At 38.3% G+C, this 24,460-nt stretch overlaps 1 protein-coding gene across 2 annotated transcripts in view; it reads left to right on the top strand.

The window, feature by feature from the left end:
- The window catches only part of GNG13 (G protein subunit gamma 13), a 285,318-nt gene that overhangs the window by 76,016 nt on the left and 184,842 nt on the right, over positions 1–24,460 (top strand). Inside the window, exon 1 of one of the 2 annotated variants that reach the window (XM_044089727.1) lies at positions 14,869–14,959. The exons of the other annotated variant lie outside the window; for it this stretch is intronic. The gene's annotated coding sequence lies outside the window, so the exon portion shown is untranslated. Of the gene's footprint in view, positions 1–14,868; positions 14,960–24,460 lie in introns of those variants that run through there. 2 annotated transcript variants of the gene reach the window in all.

The raw sequence follows: 24,460 nt of genomic DNA on the forward strand, positions 1-24,460 counted from the left end.
GACTTATCACCTTGAAGTGGCAGCTGTGAGGCACACATGAATGAGCAGAGCTACTACACTGAACTGAGAAGTCTTGACACCATACAGAGAGTATGAGGGATGCTTTGGCAAATGTTCAAGGACTACAGATTTGACTAGTCAAGAAAATTCTAACTATTCAGATAACTTGTTTGAAGATGCTTTACATATATAAACCAGCCATCAATTAACATGAATCAAGGGCACTCAATGAAACAGAAATAATGATGTTGTTCCAAGAAACATAAAATGTTTGACTCTTAACGTTGGCACTATCTCTAAAAAAAAAAAAAACTCCTGCTTTCTAGGATGCTGGCTGCAATGAGGACAGCAGACAAAAATCTATGAAATAAAAATCATGTCAATATGGTAGGTTCCGTGATTGTAATTTCCGGTTATATGAAGTTAAAATATGATACAAACACTTAAAGTGTTCCTACTGCAGTAGTATGACACAGAATAACAGGATAAGATGAAAATACAATATATTTTTTTTGAGTCTCAGAGTAGGGTTTTTCTTTAACAAAGCCCTGTAGTTAGCTAGCTTGTTTTGAGGACATTTTAAACTATTATAAAAAGCTACTAAACATCAGGGCCACTCAGTGAAAAAGAAAAAAAAATACAGTTTTCATCTGAATCTGCATACTGGCACTGCATCTAAATGAAGGAAAAAATTCTTCCCTATGTCTAGGATTAGGGATATAACATCAACACAAACTACCTTGTAGGAAGAACATAATTATGAAAAATAAAATCATGACTGCTATTTTGGAGTATAAAAAATAAAACACAATACAAAATACTTAAAATGATTCTGATGCTTCACTGAGACACAAAATATAAAGGTAAGAATTTTGTGAGTTTCTAGATGACGTTTTTCTTTAAGCAGGTGGGTGTATCAGACTGTTACATGTGACCCTTGTTAGGGATAAGCCAGGTTAAGATCTGGGCAGTACAGACTTTGTTGTAGTATAGATCAAATTGTAGCAGTTATGTGAATCAATGCTGATGTTATGGATGTGTTCCTCATTTTGCTATTTGTGTCAAATTAAAGCTGGTAGTACTACAAATAATATGGTAACCTTGAGGATGCTATCAACTTTAGAAATAGAAAGTACTAGAAAATGCCTTTAAATGAATCTATGCACAATGACTGCAGGTGAAACAGTTAGGCTGCCCCCAGGGAAGGAGACGCATTTCATCTTCACTGATGTTATTATCACTTCTTAACAATTGTTTATGCTGCATCCTTCTATATTTTTCCACAGCACTAGCATCTTCTTCAGAGAGAGACTTCCACATTATGAAATTAAATTTATGTATAACTGACTTACATAAAACCTTTTAGGTAATTCTTTATTCTGCATCCAGCCCCAATTTCTGTAATCAGTGGTCAAGATAAAAAAAATGAAAGACGGGACTTGCATTTAAAGTACTTAATGTGGACAATGACTTCATTCGACTGATACATTAGACATTATAGAAAGTTGGAATAACGAACTAAAATTCATACTCTAGGAAGAGTGACATAAATGTATTCTTATAGAACAGTGGCATCCTTCTTCTGGAGTAACTGTACAGACTTCACTATTATGCTGAGGAGGAAATAGCAATCCATGCATACAGAAGTATTAAATGAGATACTGAGAAGCCTAAGTAAGACATGTCTGTATTGCCTGAACTAGCCCAAAGATGCAAAAGTGGTAAGAAAATCATGTGAAAACTTGTATCGTGGGACCTTCAGCTGTTAGTACAGATAATAATTGCAGAAACTCCATTGGGAACGCACAGAAGGTGGCACTAATTTTAATACTGGTAGAGAAGAAAGTTACAATTACATAATGACTTATTTATTTACTTTATTTTATTTTTAAATAAACTTTGACCATTACAGCCCTTTTCAGTCACGATCTAGTTGAATAATAATAATAATAATAATGATTTAAATGTAAACAATGCATTACAGCTAACAAAAAATAATAGGCTAGTTTAACAAACGATGCGATTAATGCATAATGCTCTCAGTGTAAATACCTATAAAAATCAGCATAGATTAAAGAATGCAGATATTACTTTGTAGGGAGTGATTGACTAACTGTATTTTGCATGTTGTGCTAGCTGAAATGTAAATTGAGGTGCAAGGAAAATAATGCAGACATCACTCTAATATCTGTAGAGAGAAACTTCCAGACTCATGGGCTCTCTGCAGAAAAGGCAGTCACATTGAAGGAGACAAAGTTATATTTCCAAGGATACTGAAGAGTATAATAACTGTCTACAGAGCATCAGCTGAGTAAATTAGGGTTTCTCTAACAAAGAGGTATTTTCCTATAGAAATGAGCCTACCATTTATATAATCAAAACAAGAGAAGGATATGAGCATCTATACCTTTACATCTGGCTAGTGGGAGATGAGTAAAGACTTTTGTGAAAGTTTAAGGGTATAGCATGAAGTGTGGAGAATTAATAAAGTAGAAAGCATATGCATAGCTAGAGTATAATATTTAAACGTGCCCTTACAATATTGCTGTTCATACTGTCGAACGTCTATCTATGATGAGACTTTCTTGCCCACATGCCTGCCAACCATCAAGCCTTCCCCATTCAAACAGACTTCATTGTTTTCTCAGCTCTGGAACTTTAACCCAGAGTTGAGGTGAGTGCTGTCTGGGGATGAGGTCTGTCATTCAGGAGGCCATGAGGGTGCTTTATGTTGTCATTAAAATCTTGGAAATGAGACCATTTGAATTGCCTACCTCCTGGCTGGGAGTGGGATGGGGACACAAGCATCCGCATCACTGCACAATAAATTTCCTCCATGGGAAGACACTCCAGCATACCCACTATGACAGCTACCATCCAGTAGTGGTTTGCTGAGCCTAATATCCACTCACAGATCGCATATTTGTATTCCAGCCCCTCCTTCCAAGGGGCCTGTGCCATATATGCCTTGCTCCGCCTAACCTTCCACCACAGGATGAACATGCACATCCTCCCTGTCTTTTGCATTCAAAAGCCTGAACTGTAAACTCAGGTCACCTGGGCCATAGTTAGGACTCTATCCCTCTACACAGGTGTCACCTCAGCCATACTTAAAGTTTTATCTCTCTGTGCAACCAGCACTGTCTTGAGACTTGAAGTAGGATTGGGAGGGTGGCCTAATGGATAAGGTGTTTTCCTTACAAACACAAGGTGCAAGGTTTGAGTCTCACAAGGGATAATTGGCTAGGCTTACAATGGCTTGCAAGGGCAGTTAGCCTAATATGAACCAACCTGCTACTCTTTTTTTATATGGCAGTTAGGTTGTATATGTGGAGAGGGGAACTTGAAAATGCAAATCCTTGACCCTATTTAAACACATTTAAGACCAATAGATGGAAAACATAAAATGTAATCCTAAATTGGGTCCTATACTCCTTTTGGACAGAGGCAGCTCATAACCACCCTACCATATGGTGTAGGGCTTACCTTTAAATACTCATGGGTATATATATCCTACAGCTTACTTTCATCAAATTATATTCATATATTAATGCGGCGCATTAAATCTTTTGGGCCAACTACAAATGGGATATTATGGCTAGGATTAAAAAGGCCTGCCAGGGCCATTAGCCTAGTGAATGTATAAAACACAGCCAACACCTGAAGAAATTCAGTTGTAGAGTAAGACAACTTATTTTTGGTAACCTGAAGAAGCTGTACATCACTACTCATATTTCCTTTCCTTGATGGAGCTGATGGAATGCCAGACAGCATATGAATTTGCAAAGCATGCACCCTGTTCTACTCCTTAACCAGTATGTTAACATTTACCCATAGATCAGAAAATGGTTTCCAAAAAGACATCACAGATATTTGTGCCATGATTCTACTAAATTTTGAGTCTGTGGTAATTGTAACATAGTGAGATTAGACAAACTCCAAATTCAACATGGGTCGTAAGTGTAAAACGTGAAGAATTTTAACCACTAAGATCGTTTGTTGTTTTTCACATCTATAATTTATTTTGGTTTGCTATCTCAGCTATTTTAAAACTTTTGCACATATTATAAATTAATACATTAGATTTACTGTGTACCCAAAGCATTACTCTATCACTGTACTGTTTTGTTGACATTTCTGTATTATTGTACTCTTGTCTGTTTTGTACGTCTGGTCATTATTTGACCCCGAGCTGAGGCTAAAATGGATCGGATCTGATCAGTGCTCTACCTCAGCAGGAATGGAGAGAACCCCACAGAAGCTGTACTGCCCCAGACACAGCTTACAATAAAAGAAGAGGAGGAGCCCACCATAGAGGAAGTAAGAACAGGACTAAGGAAAATAAAGTCAGGGAAAGCAGCAGGCTCAGATGAGGTCACAGCAGATACAATCAAGACTTTGGGTCAGATAGGGGTGAAATAGATCCTGAGGGTATTCATATCAGTATGGAGAGAAAGGCATATGCCAGATGGCTGGATAAGTGTACTAGTGCCGCTGTACAACAACAATGGAATGACAGTAAGAAAAGGTAGGAGGGTAGTATTGAATTGACAGAGATGGTGGCAATTGACACAACACCCCATCTCCATATAGAAAATGGGATAAAGGGGGATGATGATGACGATGGCATCTAGTGATCTGGGTAGACTACTGGCATGGGCAACTGCTGAAGCTGCTGAGGGGGAGAGGATGAGAGGAATAACTCTCTTTGGAGAGACGGGAGAGCTTGTGCTTGTGGCACCTCTGCAATGGCCCAGTAATCAAGGAGCCTCAGTCCTCACCACTGGCAACAGTGGGGGGGGGGATGTGTACACACTGGAAGGATGACAAGTACACAAAAAGTAAAGTGCAATTTCCCTTAAGAGCACACAGAGACCACAGTCAGTCTGGGGCTAGTTTCTCCCTCTTTCTCCAGATCCCCAATAAGACTCCCCACAGCTATAGGGTTGAGATCTGAGCTGAGTGGCCAAACCAAGACTTCCAGCACCATCTCTGTCCAATCAGTGCTTCATGTCACTGCCCAAGCAGCTGACACACACACACACACACACACACACACACACACACACACACACACGCACACACGCACACACACGCACACGCACACGCACACATGCACACACACACACACACACACACACACACACACACACACACACACACACACACACACACACACACACACACCTGGGAAAGGCTGGCACAAGTTTACTAGCTATGCCCCCTTCTGCCCAGACTATAAGGTAGTTCCTACTGCCACCAGCCACTCATTATCAGCTACTTTAAGGCCCTTAGCAAAGGGTGTCCAACCATATTGTGTAATGTTACTATTAATCCAAATGGTAGTCTAACCAAGAGTCAGGCTATTAGGAGTTTTCTGTACAGTGTCACCAAATAGATATGCAAGTACTGTAAGAGCTTAAATATCTCTAAACAGACCAGTCACAATTGAAAGGTTTAAATATTTAATAATAAATAATAAAAGAACAAGATAACACTAAATATATATTCACAGTAGAATTCAAAATCACAGGGAATATTTAAAACAGCATTGCGGGACAGTCTCAAATAAATACAGAAAACATCTAAACTAATCTTTACTGTACCCTAGTTAACTTACTTACAGCAGGGCAAGTGCAGAGGTGGTGACTGGATGTTGTCAGGTCAAAGACAAATAAAAAATACACCAGAAAGTTCTTAAATTAATATCAAATATTACTGTTGGGGAAGCTGGCAGGATGACATCACTTTTTGTCACCTGACTTTAGTTCCCAAGGTAAACCCTTATTGAGAGAAACTACTAGCATTTAGCACCTCCCTGGGAGAACACATAGCCTACAGATATTTGCAGCTGCTAGGAGACATTAAACAATAATTCATTTACAATACAATGCCAAAGGCTGCCTAGTTCTATACATTATATCTCCTGTTGCACTGAAACTAAAAGAGAACATCTCTTTTATTATGTGGTTATAAAACAATTTAATTTCAACTATTTTCCTGAAGTTTTGCCAGTTAACCCTCTATGTTTTAGTTTCTACTGTTAAAACATATACATTTACACAGGTACAATAGTTTATATACATTTCTGTTCTTTTCCAGTAGGGTACAGTGTGGACACATCCTTAAGCTCAGTACTTTACACACACTTCTGTACCAGCAGCTTGATATACAGACAACATACAGTTTGAATATAGTGGTAACACAAGCAACTGCATCCTGCTGATATTCACAAATGACATATAACTACAACATTTCAGATAGCTGTGTTGGCAGTATCTCTTTCTGTCACACTTCTAAATAAATCATATTAATATTCACAAATGACATATAATTATTTGCAAAATTCCAGATAGCTAGGCTAGGCTGGCAGTATTTCCTTTTGTGACAGTACTCAAAGTGCACTTTTCATGGTGGAGTCAGTAGGATAGAACAACAGTCATACGGATGTGTCTGTCTACAAGGGAGTACATCCATTTAATTATTTTAATTATGTCAGACATAGTGGTGTGGCTGTGCATCTCAGAAGCCCATTGCTGGCCAACCCTGCTAATGAGCTTGTACAGTGTAATGGCAGGACTTAAGTTAAAAACCCTACTCTTACAAGAATGATGGTCCAACTCCTGGTTTGCGTAATTCTCATTCCATAGCCCAGGTGAATGAATGGATTAGGGGATAGCCGAATGGTTCATAGGTTCATAGGTAGGTACTAGGCTTTCAGCCCAAGGGCCTATGTAAGCCTAGCCAACAAGGTTCCCTGGCTTAATCCACCCAAGAAAGCTATTTTCCTGTGCCACTGTCGAGCAGAGACACAGAAGTGATCCCCGGGGTGTATTTCCTATTTCCCATCCACTCATCAAGATTTTTCTTGAAGAGTGCTAATGAAGAACTTTGCTTGACATAGATGGGTAGCCTGTTCCAGAGTTTGGGAAGTCTCTGGGACAGAAATCTATCCCTCCAACATGTCCTTTTATTGTGGTGACAAGGTTACATCCCTAGAGTGTGTATCTCGGAGGGATTAGGATTTCTTTAGGTGTAGCATGTCCAACAGCTCTGGGTTTGACATAGCTTTATATGTTAGGCAGAGATCACCTCAGAGTAGGTGATGTGCTATGGAGTAAAGCTGGAGTTTTTTGAGGTGGTCAGTGTAGGGCATTTGTTTGAGGCCAGTAATCCTCTTTGTGAGGTACTTCTGTGGCCTTTCCAGCTGCTGCAGATGTCTTGTGAGGTACATTCCAAAAGGGGCATTGTACTCTATAATGGGTCTAATGAGTGTTGAGTAGAGGGGAACAATGACCTCTTTTTTCCTGGATGAGAACCCTTTTATGATGAGGTATGCCACGTAGAAGGACTTCCTGACTACTGTGGCGATGTGACTATCAAAGGAGAGACTACTGTCCACCTGGGTCCCAAGGTCTCTTATCACATATTCGGTGTTAAGTAGTTTGCTGTCTATGTGGTAGTTCATGGGTACAGAGTTTTTACCAAAGGGGATGACACTGCACCTTTTTGGCATTGAGCTTGAGGCAATGGCTCTGACACCAGGCATCTGTCTCAGCGAGGCCCTTCTGCAGGATGTCCACATCATTTGGGGACTTGACTATGGCTCCTAGTTTGCAGTCATCTGTGAACTTTGTTAGCCAGAAGCCTTCTGTGTTAGCCTGTACTTCAGAGAAGTAGATACCAAACAGGAGAGGTCCCAGGACAGAACCCTGTGGTACTCCACTTGTCACTCCTTTGAGGTCAAATTTGGAGTCTGCAACTTTTACAGTGTGGGTTCTGTCAGTGAGCCAGTTGGCAACCCATCTTGTGACATAGGGATTTATACCTAGTTTAGTGAGTTTAGCTATAATTCCAGAATGGGGGATCATGTCGAAAGCCTTGGCGAGGTCAAGATAGGCTGTATGAACCACCTTATCCTCATCTACGGATTTGGTGACTGACTCAAAGAAGTTGATCAGGTTCAGGAGGCATGATCTGCCTTTCACAAACCCAAACTGGGTGGGATCCAGAGTTTGGAGGTTACCATTGTCTTTGTTTATGAGTTCCATGATGATACGTTCCATAGCCTTGCAGACCAGATTCATCAGGCTAATAGTTCGATAGTTCCCGGGATCAGTGGTGGCTCCCCCTTTTTTGGAGTGGGCTAACTGTTGCTGTGTGCCATTCAGTGGGCACAAAGCCTGATGCGAGGCTATTATTGAACATGATGCTTAAGTGGGGAGCCAGTTCATTCTGAAGTTCATGTAAAACACAGCCTGGGATGTTGTCCAGTCCCATGGATGCTGTGTTTTTGGCTTTAGAGAGTGCAGCTTTTACCTGCGTATGATGGTCAGCAGAAGAATGGAGCAAAATAAAAACAAAAATAAAAGAAATATTCTATTATGAATTCTCAGTACTGATATCATCCTGAAATCATATTACATATATGATGTCATGTAGGTGTGAAATGAGGAGAAAAAGTGTTTTGGTACCGATTTTTAAGAATAAGGGTGATGTGCAGAGCTGTAGTAACTACAGAGGGATTAAACTGATCAGTCACAGTATGAAGTTATTGGAAAGAGTAGTGGAAGCTAGGTTAAGAAGGGAGGTGATGACTAGTGAGCAGCAGTATGGTTTCATGCCAGGAAAGAGCACTACAGATGCGATGTTTGCTCTGAGAGTGTTGATGGAGAAGTACAGAGAAGGTCGGAAGGAGTTGCATTGTGTCTTTGTGGACTTAGAGAAAGCATATGACAGGATGCCTAGAGAGGAGTTGTGGTATTGTATGAGGAAGTCTAGAGTGTCAGAGAAGTATGTAAGAGTGGTAAAGGATATGTACAAGGGTAGTGTGACAGCGGTGAGGTCTGCTGTGGGAGTGATGGATGCGTTTAAGGTGGAGGTGGGATTACATCAAGGATCAGCTCTGAGCCCTTTCTTATTTGCAATGGTGATGGACAGGTTCACAGATGAGATCAGACAGGAGTCCCCGTGGACTATGATTTTTGCAGATGACATTGTGATATGTAGTGAGAGTAGGGAACAGGTGGAGGAGACCCTGGAGAGGTGGAGACAGGGGTGTCCAACCTTTTGGCTTGCTGGGGCCGCATTGAGTGAACAGAAATGGTCTTGGGGCCGCATATAAAATATATCATATAGTTAACTCTTTCGTTGCTCCGGAAGACCACAGTCGACCTCCTGGGTGTACTGTAGGTGCATTTGAACAATGAATAAATGTAATAAATGCCTAATATTTGCCTTAAAATTCTAATTCTCATTCTAATTCTAATTCTCTAATCTAACAGTTAACTCTAACATCTTAGTTAATATATATATATATATATATATATATATATATATATATATATATATATTTATTTATTTTTTATACAAATAAACAGATATTCATTACAGCACTAGCATTTCTCACTGGGAAAACCATTCCAGCAGTCCAGCTACATAAACTGTCAACATCAGAAGTCTTACAATACTATAATCCACAAAAATAACCCAACAAATTTGCAATAAAGTAAAGAATTCATATTACTGACTTAATAAAACTATTCTGAATAAGCTACAAGAGGGTCTCACCCAAACAAATAACTGGTGCCAGAAATATGGCCTCAAGTTAAATGCCAAAAAATGCATCATCATTCCCATTGAGGAGAGTGATGTCCCCACAAATTACCACATTAATAACAATGTTGTAAGCACGCAATAAGTCGTATGGTAGTTGGGCACCCAGGTTGATAGAAACCCGACTTTTGAACACCACGTTGTCTCCATTGTAAGGAAAGCTTTTTACATGGCCCACTTCATTAGTAAGGGTATCTCATCCAGGGACAAGGAGTTCATAACATCACTGTATTCTTCCTTTACAAGAGCCATTATTGAGTACAATGCCCTGTTTGGCATGTGCCTCAGCAAAACACCCTGCCAAAAGAAAGACTACAACCATTTCTGATAAAAAAGGTCAAAGGACTAAGTTCACTTAGTTATCCAAAGAGACTAAACAGCTTCTTGCTTTCCTCTGTCTCTCACTGGCCCCTATAAATTTCATCACTGGCTTGCTTTCCAGGCTAAGAAAGATCCTGCCTTAAGAGACTTCCTCTACCTCAGAAATACTGGTTATACTTAAAACACTCACTACAAAGACCACAGCCTTCACTGCAACATAAACAAGCCACTTTTTATGTACAGGTTCTTGACACAAAAACCTTCAACTTCTGTAAAAAGCTCCTCTCATTATCAAACAATATAGTTCAGCAACATGATGCCTTGATGGATAGCCATAAATGTAGTCCTTGGATAAGTAGCATAGCCTTCATCAAACCAGATGGTTAGTATGTGGATTTTCCATCTGGTTTGATGAAGGCTATGAGTACTACATCCATAATTTGCTGTCTCTCTCTCTCTCTCTCATGTATTGTATTATATTGTTTTGTGTTATTTTTGGAGCTTTTCTCCCCGGGCCCCCGCTGAAAATGGACCTGTGTCCAGTCGGACTTTCCCAGTAAACAAATGTAAAATAAAAAAAAAAAAATAAAAATAAACTTACCACCAATCTAAAGCCATTTGACATTCAGACATTTTAATTTGTGCAGAAGTTACTCACAGACTGACAGTTTACTGAGCTGTAATGCTGACCTTCGCTTTTGAAAAAAACAAATTCCCAGACTTTGTCAATAGCTCAAAGTGTAGAGAGGATTATTTATTTATTATATATTTATTTATTTTTGGAAAACATCTTTAAAACTGTTAAATTGATTACACACCCAGAAACACAGAAAAGTTATTGTGATTATGTAAACCACAGACTGCTGCAAGAAATCAGTCACATTAGCACTCTATGATAACAGATGAATCATACCTGTCAATTCCAAAAGCAGTAAAGTAGCTTAATAAGAAGGTTATTTGCAAGGTTACATGGCAGTTTATATTGGAAATAAGCAGAGATATTAAAAAGGCTCTGTTTTTCATAATTATGCCAAAAAATATTCCAAGGTAAATACAACTTCAGATTTAGTATGGAACCATATCTCTCAGCCTTAGAGCAAGAAATCTGGACAAAGCGAAAAATAAAAGTGGGACACAGGTCCAAAAATAGTTATGCATCACAGACACCATTGAAACAACTGTAGCTGCAAACATTATACATCACTTATAATCTTTCTATCCCATTATTGTCAGTTAAACATTATATGGCTCATTCAGTCCTGCCTTCTTTTGCATCAAAGAAAACCATTCTTTGAAATGACAAATGCATTAAAAATAATAAATAAAACACATTGCATCAACATACTGCAACTTCCTACCTGCAAGCAACCACAGAGGTTTCACTGAAACTAGGGCTGCTTGTTTCCCCAGAATGACAGCTCTCCCTAATTAAGTCTAATACAATCTACCAGTATCTGGACTACCTGAAATAAATTAAATTATGGCCTGTAAATTGAAAGCACACTTTGTTTAATTAAACTATATTTCTAAGCCCACTTACTATATTTTTTCAGTAACATCCCAATATCCATTTCCAGGTCACTTTACAAGACATTGGCAGTGGTAGACTTGGCATCCTTCAGAACCCCACAGGCCCATGATAATACTGCTAGCATTGTCCATTAAATGTAAATATCCATCCACTGTAAATGGCAAGAAGCTATGTCTTAAAAAATCTACTTCTGGCATGCGTACCCAAGTATTAGATTTTGAAACAAAGAAACATATTCTCCACAGTCCGTAAGTCTCTGTCTTTAATAATCATCTATTGTTGCAGCACTCCCAACACATAAGCACACACATACACACTAAAATCCTCAACATTTAAAAAATGACATTGTGCCCACTTGATTTGCCAGTATTGATTATCTGCCAAAGCAATGCTTACTGTTGTCCAATCTACCACTGCTTAGAACCCACCAATGAAAAAACAGTACTAGGTGCTTTTTTGTTTGTCTGAAAAAACAATACAACTTTATATGCTACAGTCCCACATAGTCAGTCCACTACTGACCCACTAACCCTAGGCTGCTGTCTCATTCTTACTCCCTGGAACTGCATTACCTTGGATGACTACTTTTATTTCCTAAGCAAAAGACACAAATTGGAAGATGAGGCAAAAATCCAGACATTCTTTGAAAATCCATGCAGTTAAGAGGTATGAGTTCATGTTCAATACAACACTCTCCCTGTCAGGAAAGCCGCAATTTAATGAAAGTGTACTCTTAATGTATGATATATTTGCGAGCTAACTTGTTTGTGTTCATTAGGTAGACTGATCATTGTTAGCCTCTTTGTGCATGCATCTCTCTCTGTCATGCACACATACACACACACACACACACACACACACACACACACACACACACACACACACACACACACACACACACACTCTTCTTCTACTTTCACGCACACAATTCTGCTTTCATGCATGCGCTCACTCACTCCATACTTACCTATTAACGCAGGTAACTGCTGTCCCTTTCAAAGGAAACAGCGGCAAATCCATACGTGAGTCCCTCTTCAGCGAGAACACACACACACTGATTTTTCGGCGCAAAATAATGGTGTAAACACACTGACCCTTTTTGGCTCAAAAACAAAACTAGAAGGGTGCTTTGGTGCATGCACACACCGACATTAGTGTTACAGGTCATGGGAGTGAAAAACACAAAACAAAAAAAGTGTTTTGGGGCATGTGTACATCAATGTTGCAGTTAGAGGTTGAGGGCCGCATGGAAGAGCTCTGAGGGCCGCATGCAGCCCACGGGCCGCAGGTTGGACACGTCTACGAGAGAAGAGGAATGAAGGTCAGCAGGATTAAGACAGAATATATGTGTGTGAATGAGAGGGAGGATAGAGGAATGGTGAGGATGCAGGGAGTAGAGGTGGCAAAGGTGGATGAGTTTAAGTACCTGGGATCAACAGTTCAGAGTAATGGTGAGTGTGGAAGAGAGGTGAAGAAGAGAGTACAGGCAGGATGGAGTGGGTGGAGAAGAGTGTCGGGAATGATTTGTGACAGATGAGTACCAGTAAGAGTGAAAGGGAAGGTCTACAAGAGGGTAATGAGACCAGCTATGTTATATGGGTTGGAGACAGTGTCATTGACAAAAAGTCAGGAGTCAGAGCTGGACGTGGCAGAGTTAAAGATGTTAAGATTTGCACTGGGTGTGACAAGGGTGGACAGGATTAGGAATAAGTATATTAGAGGGTCAGCCCAGGTTGGAAGGTTTGGAGACAAAGCCAGAGAGGCAAAATTACATTGGTTTGGACATGTGCTGAGGAGGGATGCAGAGTATATTGGGAAAAAGATGCTAAGGATGAAGCTGCCAGGTAACAGGAAAAGAGGAAGGCCTAAGATAAGGTTTATGGATGTGGTGAGAGAGGACATGCAGGTGGTTGGTGTGACAGAGCAAGATGCAGAGGACAGGAAGAAATGGAAACAGTTGATCCTCTGTGGTGACTCCTAATGGGAGCAGCCGAAAGAAGAAGTATCACTGACCAAGGAATCACAATATTACTGACATCATTGTAGTAATATGTCAGATGGGAGGCTGTGATGTGTGAAAACTTATCATGGACAAAAGTAAAGTCACAAAAACTTTTAAATGTATCTGGAGCTTTGCATTAATTAGTGCAGGTTACCGCTTTTAAGATAAATGTAATCACTTTTATAGAGAAAAATTCTGGTCCTGTAAAATACTTTTTGTTTGCTGTGAAGGATGCATGTCTTAGTGTATGTTAGAAGCATTGTTGTTATAATAATTATTGCGGAACTTTGAAGGAAAACTGTATCTGTACGTCTCTGTCATCTAGAAATTTACAATGAAATAATTTGTCTTGACAGTCATAAAAATAACCAATAAAACTAAAGACTTCCCAAAAGATTAAAATTAAGTTTTAAACTGAGAATGTCTGTCAGGTCACAGTAAAGCACACTGATTACTAGGGGAAAAGGTGAGAATGTTGTTTTGTCTTTTGTCTTTTCCCGATTAGGGGTCGCCACAGTGGAACTCCGGTCCGCTAATGATTGGCAGTTGATTTTTACGTGCTGAGTTGCCGGCCCTAATGCACAACCTTCAACGAAAGTACGCCCATTCACGCATGTCTCCACAGAAGATGCTCTAGCTGAGAATCGAACGGGACAACGTCTTGCTGTGAGGTGAGTGTATGAATCCCATAGTGTGCCCATTCAAAAAAGAGAGAGTAGATGATGCCAGGCTTTTTTTTTTTTTAAGAATTTGAATATGAAATAATTGTACCAGATGATGTATTGGGTCTGGGATGTCCCAAAATCACAACATATTGAGCACAGAATTGTTGACGTCTAAATGGAGTAAATGGTTTTGCAGGAAACAACCCCCCACCCAAACACACACATGTATACAATGTATACACCTTAAGCTCTGAGGCTGCCACACAGAGAGGAAAGAGAAATATTGGGGTTTTGGCTAAAATCTATTTATTTCTCTGATATGCACAAAAGTTCTGTAAGGGAAAGTAAAATTTTCAAAGCTCTCTTATTTGAGTACTTTTGTTTTGTGAAAATATCTGTATCCCTGATATAGACAGTGTATGCTGTCGTTACTGAGTACTTGGTGGATAAGTCTGTTAATATGTAATGTGACAGCCTGTCTATATTTTAAGTGTTTTAAACAATGACATACCACATTTCAGTCCCAAGTCATTGATTTTGTTTCTGGACTGAAAATACTAGATAAACCATTAGTTGACAAACACAAAAATACCACATAATACTGCCATCAGTGTGTCAACAGAGACTTGCATGGCAGAATTACTGATTTGAATCTTAATGCTGCAAATGAAAATATATGCAAACTGTGCAGCCAATGTATATTTTCTGCCACAGGCAACCAACCACCTTTTAGGAACCAGTTTACTTTACACATTGAATCCTCCTGTAGGACGGCAAAGTTAATTAAAGCATTGCTGAGGAAAACAAAAGAACATTGAGATACAGGTATGGACATTTTAGTTTGTAATCTTTTTTTATCTTTTCTTTTCATTTAAAAGTATTTTAAAATAGAGTCATGTGAACTCAAAGGTACTGCTAAAAATGATTACTAACTAGTTTAGGTTAATTGTGTGAAAAGGTTTACCATCCTATAAAAGTAATGAAGGATGCTTTTATCTAGGCTGAAGCTGAGCAGAGTAACCAGGACCTTACAAGCATGTCACGTTTACATGCTTTTGCCCTATTCTTATGCTTTTATATGTCTGGCTGACTGACTGAGGGGTCCAGGACATTTCATACATGTTAATAGCTTGCATTTCTAACCTTGTTCATAAGATATTATGACAGTTTTCTTTCTGTATTTTGCACTTCTCTCCAGAGTTATTCAAGCAGGGCCTTATCTTGAAATCTTACAATAATCAGAAACAAAGCTGTAAATCAAGGATAATGTTTAGAGGATTAAGGATATGCGCTTTTAACAAGCCTGTGGTTCAAGGTTCGATGCCCTTAGCCTTTATTTCCTTACTCTGTGATCATGAGTAGGTCACTTAACTAGATAGTGCTTTGGGGCAATTGAGAATTTGCCTAGTTTCCCTAATGGTCTTCTGGACTGCATGCCTAATAACTACCTGTGAAACATCGATAACATTTGTTTGGAAGGTGGACAGAGTAACAGCAGCTGGACTCAGGTAGCGTTCTTTAAAGAAAAGATCTGCATGTATGATATTGTTTTATGATTTTTTTTTGTCTTTGTCTAAAAAACTCGCATTTTAAAAGAGAAATTAAAGCATTCTGAAGCATAATTAGTGACAGCCTTGAACGTCACATACAGTTCAAGTACAGATTTGTGCAGCTTACCTGTATACTACTTTAAAAGTTGTACTCTCTGTGGTGGTACAGCGGTAGCATTGTTGCCTCACAGCAAGAGGTTCTCCCGTTCGATTCTCGGCTGAAGTGCAGGGAGTGCCTTCTGTGTGGAGCCTGCATGTCCTCCCAGCGGTTGGGTGGGCGTTCGAAAGACATGCGTAAATGGGCGTGCCTTCGCTGAAGGTTGAACATCAAGCTGGCACCTCGGCATTCATGAAAATCTACTGCCAATCATTAGCAGACCGGAGTTCCGCTGTGGCGACCCCTAACCGGGAAAAGCCGAAAGACAACAACAACTCTCCCAGAACAATTGCTGTTGACTTTGCTTGATATTTTAGATCTGGGATACTCTTGACTGTGGCACTTACTAAGCTGGGTCTGTGTAATTAAAAAAAATAATGGTAGTGGAAGAAATTGTAAGATGTACTTGCCCTTCCCAAACATTCTGGCAGTTGGTTATTACATCTTAAGTCTACTAGACAACAGTGTAAAATATCTTTTCAGTGACAACAAAATGCTTAGCAAGTACTGATCAAAATGCATGAAGTGCCCCAGGTTCTGTGTAGTGGACTGATATTAATTAAATATGTATGACTCAGAACATAGGGATGTCCAGTGCAGGTTTCTAAACATAAGGTGCGTATACATGTTAGCATAACATACAGACATTACATGTGCAGATGTAGCTAAAATATTCACAACAGCCATCAAAAGGGAATATGTGAGCAGTGTTACTCAACAGAAAAAGGGGACTATATCAGTTCCTCAACACAATCTTGTGTTTTAAGAATTTTCTAGTACAATGAGATATTTAAGATGGTCAAATGGGTGGGACATAATGTATTTCTGGCTACACTATTCTTTTTTGCTATGATTTTTCTTGACTGGGGGTGTGAGAAGCTATACTATAGCAGATTTTCATTTTTCATGATATCTCAGTAGATCAGTAATACATGGCAGGTGCTTTCTGCATAATAAAAAAATATATCAAATTGCAGTCTTATTATGCTGTTTTACTTACTTCATAAAATTTGTTGTGTTGCTTTAGTAGTGAAAGCAAAGCAGCAAAACAACATTTGAAGGAAAGATAAATGACTGAAGCAAAAAACTGCATAACTTGTAACAAATTTACTCGTCAATGATCCAGTTACATGCTCATTCTGAATTAAACATTAAAACAATCACATCCCACACTCTGTTAAAGAAATCACTGTTGAGACACAACAAAAGCAGAACAAGCAAGTAAAAGAAAACGTCAACTTCATATTTATTATAGTGCTTATTTCCTATGCTCTTAGACATAATTCAAAATGAGGCAGTATTAATAGAACAATGACCAAAATACTTATTATAACAAAAATGTATAAGGTGTCTGAGTAAAGTACCAGCACTGATACAGAATCAAATTAAAAAAACAGATAAGTTATATTAATACCAACTTAAGGCTGCAAGATTAATCCATTTAAAGTATACACAGTCTCCTATTGATACGCCAATGTTCTCAAAACCCATAACATAACAACAGAGGATGCTGTGTAGTCCAAACAATAATTGATGTAAAGAGCTTTCAAATCCATCCTAGACAATGGCACTAAGCAGTAAGTCAGAGAACAAATGGTTAAAATAAGTGATGTTACTAATGACATGCAAAAATGCTCCAGTGGTAACATGATGGCAAAAACAAGTCCTAAATTGGTGAAACATCCCTTATAGCAACCTCCAACACATCTTAAGATGACCTCCAATACACATCTTAAGACATCACAAAATAACTTCAGAAGGCATCCCCAGCAAAGCCACATCAGCAGTTCTCATAAACACAGGGTCTGCAGAAGTCCAACGTAATCAGCAACAGAACAGGGTTGGTTGCAGAAAGCAACAAAAAAAGCCAAAGAACAAGCCACAGTCCTATACGCGGCGTGAAGTGTTCTCTCACTTTTCCAAAGATGTGATCAAACACTCCAGCAAAAGAAAAAAAAGAAAAACAATGCTGATATCCGTAATAAAGTAGAATATGTAATACGTTCAGCGTCTAAACATTAAAAACAGATAAAATATCCAAATTTCAACTGTAGGTATGTACCCCCTGCTATCTTTGAAAACAAGCATGAACAAGAGCAATTTTAAACATTAAATTCAAAGCTAAAACAATGAATAGTCTCTCATAATACTTTCTGATAGAAAATTGTAGTTCTGGCAGCATATGAATAATTATGACCTCTCATGTTTTGCTTTCTAGGTTGCAGCTGTTTGTACATACCTCTCAAAATATAATTTCCCAATAAAATCTTATATTAATTATTTTCCTGTATGATAAATGAATGAAAAAATATGGTCTAAACAGAAAATAATGTACTTGAGTATTGAGCATATTTAGATGCAGTGCTTTTAGAATCAATAATTTAGACAGATGTAGTTTTAGTCATCTTTGTACAGTGCTAAAGGTATACCATTCATTTGCCTGTGTTAAAGGGCAATAGTAGCAGACAAGCCTGAAAATTTAAAATGGTATGGGGAGTGTAGAAATGGAAGATGTTTTAGCTGCGCAGTCATGAAAATTAAGATTTTACTTAAATATACACAAAACATGCAGTGGCTAAAAACAAATTTCTTAGGTACAGGTACAAGAAATACTATACAGTTTAGGCTGGTTGATTATTGCTCCCCCTAATCCACCTAGGGAAATGGGCTATGACAGGACTCTGCAAAAGACAACACATGCTGATTTGGCCAACTCCGTTCTGGGGTGGAGGAGGAGGAACTGGTAAACCTGGCAATGGACAGAGGCACTGGGAGTGCACAAAGTTGTTGTTGTTGTTTGTCTTTTGGCTTTTCCCAGTAAGGGGTCGCCACAGCGGAACTCCGGTCTGCTAATGATTGGCAGTAGACTTTTACGAAATGCTGAGGTGCCAGCTCGATGCCCAACCTTCAATGAAGGCAGGCTCATTTACGCACGCATATCTTTCGAACGCTACCCAACCGCAGGGAGGACATGCAGACTCTACACAGAAAGCACTCCCAAGCCAAGCCGAGAATCGAACAGGAGAACCTCTTGCTGTGAGTGCACAAAGTATGAAGAAAGAAGGAAGAAAATATATTATACTGACTTGAGATTTCAACTATGCAGATATTGATTGGTTTAGATATACTGCTGACACCACCACTTTTGCCAAAGACTTTATTGACATTTTCTCTCTCTGTTCATGAATGTTACCAATCAGTCCTAGGAAAGACAAGAGGCAACAGTTTATTGCATCTAGTTGCTAGTGATATTCCAACTCTGATTATAACCTGGTTATTGATTCACATCTTTGTACCTTGGAAAACAACTCTATTAGTTTTGTATTAAAGAATGACACATCACTTAATAGTATGATTACATATAGCTATTATTTAATAAACTATCAAATCACTAAAACTATTTTTTATCCTTGGAAAATTTACTATTCAGTGGTGTGGAAGTGACTCTTAAACTGAAATCTCATAATATAAAACAAAGTACATCCCCATTCTGGTGGAATTTGATCTTAATCAGATTACATACAAAGAAGAAAAATGTTTTGATTCTATAAGATATACCCAATTCAAGAACATAAATAGACTGTTAAAGCTCAAGTTAGTCTGTTTCATATAACCCATTTCATCTAGTGCACTCTGCAATATTCAGTGTGTTAATTTGAATTGTGTATTGTTCTTTTCTGCATTTTTCTTGTTTAGTTAAGTCAACTGTTTGCATTTTTAACTTAATCTGGGACCTTAGTCTTGTAGTACCACGCAGTAGTGGGAGAATTGTGAGTTGCTGCAGGATCTGAGCTTTATTTATTTAATTTCTACTGCTTTTTATTGTTTGCGTTTGACCTGTTGGGGGCTTTGGTCTTGTAGTAAAACAATAGTGAGAGAATTGTGAATTGCTGCAAGATCTGAACCTCATTTATTACAAGTCTATTGCATTTTTCTGCTTGCATTTTATTTGATCTAGGACCTTAGTTTTGTAGTATAGCTCACAGCAGTGAGAGAACTAAGAATAGCTGCAAGATCTGAGCCCTCTAATATTGTACTGTATTTTACTGTTTAGATTCCTAAGTTATCTCCTATAACCTGTGCTGTGCAGCAGTGGTTTGCAGACACCTGGAGTTGTAGTTTTCCTTATAAAACTTTCTCTGCTATTTTCTCAAGTATCTAACTGAGTGTCAAGCAGTTAGTTTGCCTGCTGAGAAGCATTACCACAAGACTGCTGTTTTAAGATAAATCCTAGACCTCTCCTCCCAGCTAAACAACGTTAAACCCCAATTGCACCACTCCTCATAGATCACAAAAAAGAAAATCCACAGCCATGGATGTGCACTTTCCTACTGTGTCTGTAGCTAGGCTGGTGGAAATGAGCATCTTGAGACAATGGAGAAGGTAATATTGGATACGTTATTGTCAGAATTGGATAGGTTGGAACTTGAAACCATATATCAGCATGCATATGATGAAAAAGATCTATTGCCACCTGTAATATGATGCTCTATAACAATATAATAACAGCTATGAATGAAAATTTGTGCTGTGATGTAATTTATATAGATTTAACTTCAGCATTTGACAGGGTCATACACAAAGCACTGATCAATAAATTAGAACTAGGTATCGATGTACTCTTGATAAGACAGATAGCTGCATGGCTTACAAATAGGACATGGCAAGTATCATACAGCATCTGGACAGGTGAAATCCTTGGTTACAGTCAAGGTGTTCAGCCCTCTGTTTTTGGCACTGCAGGAGTTGGTTTGTCACTACATTTGTGTTCTTTTTTCCTGCTACAGTCAATGTGTTCCACAGGGCTCCATCCTAGGCCCTTAGTTGTTTAGATTGTATCTTTTTCATCTGAGGTGTTCTACAGTCTATATGCTGATGACCTGAAATTGGGTAAACTGATTACATGTATTACAAATATGGCATGTCTGCAAAATAACTTGACTAAATTGACCATTTGGGCACAGGAGAATAATATGCTGATAAATACATCAAAAACTAACATATGAGATTTGGGAGACATAAACTGAAAGACAGTATTTAATACAGCACACAGTGATTCATTTAAGGATCTGGGTATATGGGCAGATCCAGCTTTGAGTATTTCTAATCATTTCAACCAATTGGTTAATGATAGCTATAGAATTATAGGTTGTATAAAAAAATGTATAAAGTCTAGGAAGTCAGAAATGATGAAGTAATTGTTTGTTAGTTACATTAGACAACCTGAGTATGACAAATAACCATATGGAAACCTTATAAGAAAACAAGCATGAGTAAACCGGAAAGAGTACAGTAGAAATATAGCAAGGGCACCTATGGATGTGAAATTTAAGTTATTATGAAAGACTAAAATATCAGAACTTGTGCAGCATCTCTTAAAGATATCTAAGAGGAGGTCTTATTCAGGTATATAGGGCATTTAGAGACAAATACCTCTGGGAATGTTTGGGGTTATTCAAAAAGTAGTAGAGAATCATCATATAATCTATGTAAAAGATTCTATAGGAATGAGAAGTGTACTAACTCGTTGTCTGAGAGAGCAAGTAATGCATGGAAGAGACTACCAAATTACATTAAAGGAAGTACTAGTTTAGATATTTTTAAGAACAGCCTGGATACATATTATGGAAACAAGTGTTTTGGTATATTGGCAAGCTATTAGGGCAATGTCCATGCTTGAAATATTTGTACGTATGTGTGTATGTATGTAATATTGCAGTTGTTTCATGCTTACTGGCAACCATCCTATTCTTAAGCAGACTGACAAAGTATGTGAGAGATGTAATTACACTGTCTTTGGACGCAATAATTTCCCATACAGACATTGATATCTCTAAACAGGTTGCCAGTAACACACTGACTATACCTACTATGGGTCAGACACATAAACTCACCGATGCTGAGGCTCTTAAATGCAATCCACCCAAACCTCACAGACCTCCAATACACTGCTCTCAACAACCTCCCAAACACTCTATAAAGACATCACTTCCCAGGACACATACAACCACATCTTATAATGTCTCACCTCTAAGTCCTTAAGGCAAACTGCCACACAATCCAGTATATTGGTTACTGGAGACTCTGTTTTGAGATACATTGATACCCCCTTCACCAGGCTGAACAAGGAAGCAGTCATTGTCAGTTGCCTATCAGGAGCAAGGATCCGCCAGATCACACATGCACTCTGGACATTGAACCACAAGTAGCGGTAGGATTCTGTCATACTCCATGGGGGTGTTAATGACATGAGACATACGTCCCTAAAGGTTTAATTCCTCCAAGTCTTTTGGTTTTCTAATACAATGATGGAAATGGACCCCTTCCTTAAGTCAAAGTATGATTAATGTTCATGAAATTAGTATTGTTTCAGTTGTTGATGTTAGCCAAAATTGGTCTTCTCAGCATCCGTAATGTACTCAGAATTGACTCCTTCTGCATTTCATATGGAGTTACATGTATTGATAACATATCTAAACATAACTGTAAATTATTTTTTATGAGACCCGTTGCTCCTACTACTATTGAATCTGTCTGGGTATCTTTCTCCCACATTGCCCTCTTTTCTGCCTGCAAATCCTGGTATTTTATGACTTTGTGTCTTTCTGTATGTAAGACACTCTAATCACTGGATGTAGCAATTTCAATGAGCAATGCTGCTTTTGTCTTCTTTTCATGAACTACTACATCTGGTTTACTTGCATCTATTTTTTGAACTGTTGGTAATGGGTGATCCCATATGATAAAAACTTCATCATTTTCTATAATGCTTTTGTGGCTCATATTTCCAATGCGTTTCAGCAACGTCACTATTATAATTCTTGCACAATCCCCAATGCCACATTATTATGCCTTTCCATATACAGGCTGTCTCCCATTAGTGTATCATACCCAGCAACAAGATGTGCGACCGTTTCCAATTCTGTTTTATGTTTGTTTGTTTCTCCAACATGTGCAAAGGACTTCGTAAACTAATGCGTACGTAGTTCACTATCCTGGGCTGCTAATACTAACCCTTCGTCTTTTGACTTAAATTCATCTGTCCTTAACCACTTCTGCGTTAGATCCTGATTGACATGATGTTGTTCCATGAGTTTTCTGTACTTGCAACTATAATTATGCATTTTTTCATTTCTTGCCTTCTCGTCTGATCCTTCACCTTATATTCTTTCTTTTGTTTTTCTGGCTCATCCAGTGGCTGCCTGATTTTTATCTACCTCTGGTCTGATTTCCATTCCCACTTGACACCAATATGTTTGGATGTTGTGAGGTTAGCAGATATGCATGCAGTCTTATGACTGCAGATCTGTATATGTAATCAATTTCAAGGAGGTCCATACATCTTTCAGAATGGGGAATATGTAATCTTGGTATGCACTGAGTTTTATAAATCATTTGATAAGCATGAAGAATTGTTCTTGTTTTCCTGTCCAACTGATCCATTACCTTTTGGGGCCAGTCAGTCACTCCAAAATTGTAAGTTAGAACAGGAAAAGCAAATTAGTTTATAGTTTGGATTTTGTACCTAGATGTCAGGGCTGTTTTCAGTATTAATTTTAGTCTTCTGAAATATTATTTACTAAGTTGTATTTACATTTGTCCATGTTTTATTGTTGATCTTTCAAAAATTCCCAAATATGTATACACCCCCTCTTGCTCAAGTTCCTTTATATCACGTTCCCGTCCCAGATCGATATTTTCTTGGTGCTGCAGCTTTCCTGTTTTAAATGTTGATTTTGTACATTAAGACCAAATGACATTCTTATATTATATATATATATATATATATATATATATATATATATATATATATGAGAAAGTTTTGACCACTTGCAGTTGTGCTTTCAGTTATTCATCTGAAGAACTATACAGTTTTAAATCATCCACAAAAAGAAGATAAGTCTTACACTTTGTTGTTTTCTGGGAGCCAAATTGTAGCCATGACCTAATCTGTTATGTAGACAACTTAATGGGTTAAGGGCAAGACAAAATAGCAGCAGTGACAAAAAGTGACCTTGGAATATTCCCCTTTGAATTGTTATCCCTGGGATAATAATTTGTCCTCTATCACGGCTTAGCTGTAAAGTAGTTTGCCACTATTCCATGATCACTGTAATGTAATCAACCAATGTAGTGTGTATCTTATACATTTTTCAGCACTCTTTTATCCATGAATGTGGGATGCTGCCAAATGCTTTTTTTGCAGTCTACCCATGCCATACTTCAATTCCTCCCATTTTTATAATTCTCCATTATGACTTTATTTAACAACAAATGATCCTTTCTTCCATATGACTTGCTTTTGTTACCCTTTTGTTCTATTGCCATGACTGAGTTTTCTTCTAAATGACTATAAACTATGTTGGCATCAGTTCCGATGTATAGTTTATACATCAGAAGGCAAGTTATTGGCCTATAGTTTTTAGGATAGCTTGCAGGTTTACTCTTAAGGAACAGTATTGTTTTTACTGTTGTTAACCAGGTTGGCGTCCATTCAGTGTGCACAAAGAAATAGTTCTTACTCTTGGCTAAATCTTCATCTAAAGATGTTAATACTTTTAGCCAGAAGTTAGGTACTGCATCTGGGTTTGGGGTTTTCCATTTAGGAGCTTTTCTTAA

The sequence above is a fragment of the Protopterus annectens genome, chromosome 12.part0 (assembly GCF_019279795.1).
Source record: "Protopterus annectens isolate FY-2018-M chromosome 12.part0, PAN1.0, whole genome shotgun sequence".
Classification (NCBI taxonomy): domain Eukaryota; kingdom Metazoa; phylum Chordata; order Ceratodontiformes; family Protopteridae; genus Protopterus; species Protopterus annectens.